This window comes from Mustela erminea, chromosome 10, assembly GCF_009829155.1.
Source record: "Mustela erminea isolate mMusErm1 chromosome 10, mMusErm1.Pri, whole genome shotgun sequence".
NCBI classification, from domain to species: Eukaryota; Metazoa; Chordata; class Mammalia; order Carnivora; family Mustelidae; genus Mustela; species Mustela erminea.
Window position 1 is genome coordinate 905,974 of NC_045623.1, and position 7,828 is coordinate 913,801.

A 7,828-nucleotide genomic window follows, 5' to 3' on the forward strand; every position below is an offset into this window, starting at 1 on the left:
CAACGGTCTCTATGAAAGAGAGATTCTTGCACCATGCAATCCTGAAGATTTTTCCCTAGATCTAGCTGTGGCTCTTTAAACAAATTTAGACATATTCCTCTTCCCCAATGAATATATATCCAATTTGAGTGAAAGCCGCCTAAATGTCATCCCCAGGGTCTCCTGAGGTTGCAGGAAGTCTGGGTCTGCAGATTTGCCATCCTCCAGACAGGCCTCTCTCTCCTAAACTCAAACAGTCAGGAGACCCACCCGTCGACAAATCATGAAAATCAAGGTTAAAATATTTCCTTGGAGAAGTCCCTATCTTTGTATAAATTGTATTTTACCAGCACCCTCCCTCTTCTTTTTCTTCCTGGTTGCTCCCACATAATGAAAAAGACCAAAGTGAGAAGGACATGTGCAGCCCCATGAGTCAATTCCCTGTGGCTGCCAGAGGAGGTAGAGGACACAGGGAGGCGCTGGGAGGAGATGACAGGTGAGGGGAGCAGAAACGAAAGATCAGGCCTCCCAGAGACTAAGATCCAGGCACCAGAACCAAGTCACAGGGGACCAAAACGAGCCCAGCTTTGGAACCAAGCAGATTTGGGTTCAGAGTCTGGCTTTTTTTGCCATGAGGTCCCAGGCAAGGCACCAGCTGTCTGAGTGTCAGTTTTCTCATCTGCAAAATGGAGAGTTCTTGACCAGCAAGCAAAGAGGACATAGGAAAGTGCCGGCCATCTGGCCGGTAAGTAACCGCTAGCACTAAGCACGGGCCACATGGGCCACATGCCCACCGGCCCCCGTGGTAGCTGTGCTCAGGGAAACGACGCGGTAGGCTGGGGACAGCAAGGACTAGGAGACCTAGGGCCTGGGGTTGATCACTGCCACTTTGTCCTAGTCTGGGAGCCAGCTGAGTCCACCCTCCAGGCAGCGGCCATGCCCCTTCTTCAAGGAGAGACAGGACCAGGCACAGTTCTAAGGTTGGAGATAGAGAGGGGGAGCCCCAACTCTCCTGTCTTCCAGAGCTGGGAGATGAGCACCAAGCCAGCCCTCCCACTGGGACCCTGAAGTGGGGCCGACGGGAGGACAAGGGAGGACAAGAGCGCCGGGAGCCCAGTTTCCCTCTCCCAGGCCTCTCTCTCCGCACTCTATCAGCCCCATCCTTCACCTCCTATATCGCCTCCACTCCCTCCCAGTTGCAGGGTTCTGGAATAAACGGGTAGATCGAGCAGGGGGCTGTGAGCCAACTTGCTTATCACACAGTTACGGGAGACCTGCTTCAGGATGTGTAGTTTTCCTTCCTCCCCTGCCCTCTTCCATCAATTGTGCTATATTCTTTTCTTACACAAAGGAACTAGAAAAAGGAGAATCTTTTGGGAGGCTCTAGGATGGCGAGATGAGGAAATCCAGGACACAGAGTTGAAGCAGGGTAGGGAGTGGAGACAGGTGAAGAACTCAGTGCCATTTCCTAGTTCAGGGACCTTTTCCTCCACTTGGTCTGTTCTTCCGCACTCACTTGTGAAGTAGGGGTTTGGGGAACAGGATGATAATGTCTCAGGTGCTGACCTGAAGAGCTGATGGGTTCCTGTGCATGCTGTCTCACAGAGCTGTAGGCTGTTTAGGGTGAGAAGAAAAGGCGAGAACCCCACAAGTTTCACGAACTCCTGCTCCCACCTTCGGAAAGCGTGCGGTGCTGAGCCTGGAACGCTGACCCCTGCTCCCAGCCCCTCTGTCAACAGTATATTCTACCTCATTCTCCCCAAAACCAGTCCCCCCACCCCCCGAATCTCTCCCTTTTCTACACCTCATAGGCAAGCCGACCCAGCCCTACTCCACCTCCCTCGAAGCTCGGTTCCAGCCCCCTCCTCTTCTCACTCCCAGCCCCTGCTTGTTCGTTTCTCTTCCTCCTTTCTTCCAAGCACCCAGTCTCCCAGCTACAGCAGCCAATCCCCAGCCTGCTCTGGAGCCACACCATATAAGGAGAGGTTGGAAAGAAACCCGGGTAAAGGCGGGAGCAAACACAACACACACACACACACACACACACATGCCAGCACACTCATGCACCCAGAGTTTAAGCGCCTTTCTGCACGTGACCCTGTGTCTGCCCGTCTGTGGGTATGACACTCGTCTCACAGGTCCCTGTCCCTGGCTCACCCCACCCACAGAACCAGGAACCTGTTTGCTATTCCCCGTCTTTATTCACGCCCCCCTGAGACCATCACTCCAACCAGTTGCCTCTGACCTAGATTTTCTGCACTAATTACAAGCCTAACGAGATCTAACAAACACCCAACTTAGCACAGCTGAGACCCTTGAGGTCAATTAGTACAACCCAGCTCAGCTCAGGAAATGAGAGATGGAGCCAGTGCCTCACCCCAGCCCCAGCCCAACCCCGGCCTTGGAAGCAGGCAGGGCGAGAACGCAAAAATAAGCAGAACCAGTTTAAAAATAGGATCTTGGAGAGTTAACAAATGTGCGGAAAACTGCGTTAAGGTTGGAAAGAATACAGATTCCCAGTTCCTCCGAAGTCATCAGGAGGGTAGAGTCATCACTTTTTCTTTTTTTCTTTTTTTTTTTAAGATTTTACTTATTTGACAGAGAGAGAGATCACAAGTAGCCAGAGAGTCAGGCAGAGAGAGAGGGGGAAGTAGGCTCCCTGCTGAGCACAGAGCCCAATGCAGGGGATGCAGGGCTCCATCCCAGGACCCTGAGGTTGTGACCTGAGCCGAAGGCAGCAGCTTAATCCACTGAGCCACACAGGTGCCCCCAGTTTTCTTTTTCTCAAGGACAATTTGGAGAACAGTAACTCCTAGAAGAGTGGGTAGCACTGGAATCTTGATCTGCACCCCCATCTCCAACTCTTAATCCCTCTTCCTCTTTGCTTCCCGCTTTGGACAAGTTGGAGTGGTCTCCCCTGTCTTTCCTGCTGGTTTGGAATAACTCTGAAATCACCTCCTTCTTTCAGAAATGCTAGATTCAGCCTCGCCCTTGCTTTTCCTTCTTCCAGATATTAAAACAATGAGAGCGAAGAGCCCTTTTTTCCAGAGACACACAGAAAAGTGTAACATAACGGTGAACAGGCTGGGTTAACGAGGTACTCCAATGACGCCCAATTACTGTCCCTGAGATGAAGGCTGAGAAGGAACAGTCGGTAGTGGTAGAATCAGGTGGCTTGTGCAGTTTTCCCACCTGGCAGGACTGAGAGACACAAGGGCAAGACGACAGAGCAGGGCAGTGTGGTCCTTCATTTGCTGGGTTCCTTTCTGAGGGTGGCAAACCAAGGCAATAGACCAGCTGTCCTAACGTCATCCCTAGCGCTGTGTGGTGGCTGTGTTGGGGTGGGAAAGGAAGGAGAAGGCGAGCGAAGTGCTCTTTGCCCAAGTGGGGAGAGGGACTTGGAGCCACCTACCTCAGGAACAGAAGGTTTCCCTTCCCCCAACCTTCCCCCAGCTCAGGCTGTGGTGGGCGGCACTCTACTCCCACCCTGCCCCAATCCACAGTCCAAATGGACATGGGGACATGGTGACCAAGAACCAGGTGGGCAGGACAATTCCTCATGTCTCTGTAGACGCCTCCCAAATTCACTTTCCAGACCCCAACCCGCCTCTGAGATCAAGGCACTTACAGCCACGTGCCCATCTGAGGTCTCTACTTCAGTGTCTAACAGACGGCTCTAACTTAAATAAATGTGGGAAATCCTTACGTAATGGTCCTTGCTGAATCACCCTCCTTCCGTGCTCTCTTGGAGTGTGAGTTTACTGTTCCTCTGCCGGAGAGGCATTGTTGTTTCTCCAACCACCATTTGAATCTGGGTTTGCCTTGTAACTTGCTTTGGCCAACAGAAGGTGCCATTGTGTAGGTCCCAGAGTTTGGACCCTAAAAGGCTTGCAGCCCCCTCACTGCATGGAAGAAGCCTGGGCTTCTTAAAATTCAGTTGCATATGTGGAGCTTGAGCGAGCATTCTTGAGGATGTGAGGCCACCTGGGCAAAGGGGCCCTGAAACCACAGGGAATCATCCCAACCTCCAAGCCTCCACACACACACTGGTTAAACGTAGCACACCAAGCAAGACCCCAAGATCCACTGTCTCGTCAACCCATGGGATTGTGAGAAATGAAAAAATTGTTGTGTTGTGTTAAGCCACTAAGTTTGTCATTCAGCAGTAGATACTGAAACAGAAATTGGTACTCGGAAGTCGGATACTACCATAATTAAACATAACTAAAACACGTGGCATTAGCACTGGGCCCAGGGAGCAGACAGAGGTGAGCAGGGCAGGCAGCAAGAAGACTATTAGTCTGCATAGGCGGGGAGAAAATTGTTATTGGATGCTTAAAGGAAGGGTCATCTGTGCGATATAGCAGTGGAATCATTTATGAAACTGTCACCTGTGGTACTTGGAAAATAGAAAATGAACCCAATAAACTTGTTGGAGGTGGCTAAGAGGGTTTCCAAGCAGAATGCTAACAATACCAGTATGTTTCTCTTCACTGTAAATGATAAGGTATTGAAAGAGAAAGGAACTAAAAAAGGAATCAGTCTGCAAGCAAAAATGGAGGGAGAAATAATAAAGAGAACTGTTTCCAACGAGAAGAAACCGGAGAAACTGAAATCTCTGGGCACTGTTGATGAGAATGTAAAATCATGCAACCACTATGGAAAACAATACGGTAGTTCCTCCAAAAAATAAAAAGAGAATGACCACATGATCCAGCAACCCCACTCCTTGCATAGACCCAGAAGAATTGAAAGCAAGACCTTGAAGAGATCACCCATGTCTACAGCAGCATTGTTCACAATAGGCCAGAGATGGAAGTAACTCAAGTGTCCATCAAAGGATGAATGAATAAACCAAATGTGCTATATATATATAATGAAACAGTATTCAGCCTTTAAAAGGAAGGAAATCTGTCATATACTACAACATGAATGAACCTTGAGGATATTTTATTTTATTTCATTTATTTTTTATTTTGTTTTTTTTTCTAAGTAGGCATCACACCTGGTGTGGAGCCCAACACAGGAAACTTGAAGACATTATGCTAAGTCAACCAAGCCAGACACAAAAAAACAAATACTATATGATTCCACTTATATGAGGTATCTAAAGTAGTCAGACTCACAGAAACAGAAAGTAGAATGGTGGTTCACAAGGACTGGGGGAAGAGGGAAATGGGGAGTTGTTGTTTAATGGGTACGGAGTTTCTGTATGGCAAGACGAGAAAGCTCCAGAGCTGGGCTGCACAACATTGTGGATATGCTTAATATTACTGAATTGCACATTTCAAAATGGATGAGATGAGGGGCGCCTGGGTGGCACAGAGGGTTAGGCCTCTGCCTTCAGCTCAGGTCATGGTCTCAGGATCCTGGGATAGAGCCCCGCATCAGGCTCTCTGCTCGGCGGGGAGCCTGCTTCCCCCTCTCTCTCTGCCTGGCTCTCTGCCTACTTGTGATCTCTGTCAAATAAATAAATAAAATCTTAAAAAATATATATCATGATCCCCTGCCCAGTTCCTACACCTAAAATTGTTTGCAGACCTGAAATCTGTTGAATGAAAATGTGGATGAGTCCCTAGGAGGAAGGACCCTACGGCAAGTACATGTTGTAATAATTCCACCAGCCCTTCTCCCAAAGGGCCTTAACAGCCATTTACTCGGGCAACTGGAACTAGGGGAGGGGGAGTGTCCAGCAGGACATAGAGTCTGAAATAAGCCTGATATTCAGAGACCTGAAATGTCACTGTGGACATGGACTACTTTGTGGACTGGACTGATGGGCTCCTGGGCCATCAAAATGGAGTCCTGGCTGGAGTCCATCCTAAGAAGCTCCACGGGTCCATGGCCCCACCTGGTGGTCGTTGCCCCATTCCTGAAGGTGTAACTGGAACTGATTTTGGCTATTCGGAAAGCCCCTACATTGGGTCTGTTGTCTTTGTGTGGTAAGAGCTATCACAGTGGGGAAGCTTCGGAAGTTGCGCCTCTCTCCCCACTCTCACACCTCTAAGGCAAGATGGTAAGTAAATAAAAAACAATACCGCAGGACAAACTGGTGGATGCCAGAGAGGAGGAGAGTTGGAGGGAGGGCAAGAAGGGTGACGGGCAGGGGATGGTCTAGGCTTCCAATTACAGAATAAGTCATGGGGATGAAAGGGACAGCATAGAGAATACAGTCAGTGGTACTGTAATAGTGGTGGTGTATGGTGACAGACGGTAGCTACGCTTGTGGTGAGCATAGCAGACATCAAGAGTTGTGGAATCACATTGTGGTATATTGAAACTCATGTAACATTGTGTCAACGCTACTTCAGTTTAAAATATGGGCGCCTGGGTGGCTCAGTTGGTTAGGCGGCTGCCTTTGGCTCAGGTCATAATCCTGAAGTCCTGGGATTGAGTCCCACTAGCTCCTAGCTCTGCGGGGAGTCTGCTTCTCCCTCTGACCCTCTCCCCTCTCATGCTTTCTCTCTCTCTCTCTCAAATAAATAAAATTTTTTAAAATAAGTAAATATGGGCTCCACCCTGGCTCCCAAAGGTGGCTCCAAGCAGCAGTCTGAGGAGAACCTGCTCCTCCGGGATTTTGGCTCTCAGCCAAGCCCTCCATGTTTTTCCTCAGGAAAGGCTTCATTGTGTCCACCATCCCCATCTAGTAACACAGAAGAGGGAGGCTACTGTTTCCAGAGAACTGACTTGAAACATTCTGAAGCTTGTATCAGAAAGATGTCCCGAAAGGAAAAAGATGAAAGAATCTCGTGGAAGAATGAAGGTGCCGATTATGAAGCTACAACGTTTTCCATCTTCTGTAACAACACCCTATTCCTACTCTTGGTCATCATTGCTTCCTTCTTTATATTGATGAACCTCAACCCCACGTGAACTCTGTTTTGTCCATAAGAGTTTCATCAGGCCTCATCACCCTCCTGTCTACTGGTTCCAAGTAGACCATGCCGGCTTTGCCCTGGGGCTTTGTGTCCACAGGTGGCATGTGGCATACAGAAAAGCGGCGGGGCAGTCAGGGTGAGAGTTGCACAAATGTTTGTACATTTGAAAAAACCAACAAAATGTAATTCAATGTTTGTTTATTGATTCTTTTTGACAGACTGTTGAAATTAAAGGAATTGAAAGGGGAAAATAATTGGGATGCCTGGGTGGCTCAGTCAGTTAAGCTCCTGCCTTTGGCTCAGGTCATGATCTCAGGGTTGGGATCAAGCCCCATGTCAGGTTCCCTGCCCCACATGAAACCTGCTTCTCGATCTCCCTCTGCTGCTCCCCCTACTTGTGTTTTCTCTGTCTGACAAATCAATAAATAATCTATTTTTAAAAGGGGGAAAATTAATTTTAAAAAATATATTATATATACATATCATATATATAAAATGGGAGATAAAAAAATTTTATATATATTACTTATATATATAAGTATGGGAGATAAGTAAATTATATATAAGTAATATGTATTATAATTATATATTATATATTATTAATGATTATTATATATTATTATATTATATATTATATAATCATGTGTTATTATTAATTTTATATATATATATATATATATATATAATTTACTTATCTCCCATTTTGGAGAGAAGACAGAAATCAGCGCCACCCTTAAGGATTCAAGGGACAGCAGGCTATCATACCTGTTTAATTCGCCAGTCTGGTTCATGCAGAAAACAGATGCGTCCTGGAGAATGACCATGACTACAGCCAGCTCAGCTCAAGCCCTGATTGCAGCTGCCACACTGGACGTGGTCTCCTTGCTAAAGCAGACAAATATGGCTTCAGGTACATGACATGTGGCATGAATGTGACATATGCATTCTTCTGTAACCCAATCAGGAAAAGG

At 47.5% G+C, this 7,828-nt stretch overlaps 1 pseudogene; it reads left to right on the forward strand.

Moving 5' to 3' along the window:
• The first annotated feature begins 6,486 nt into the window (after positions 1 to 6,486).
• Positions 6,487 to 6,917, forward strand: LOC116567324 (annotated as a pseudogene).
• Positions 6,918 to 7,828: the final 911 nt, after the last annotated feature.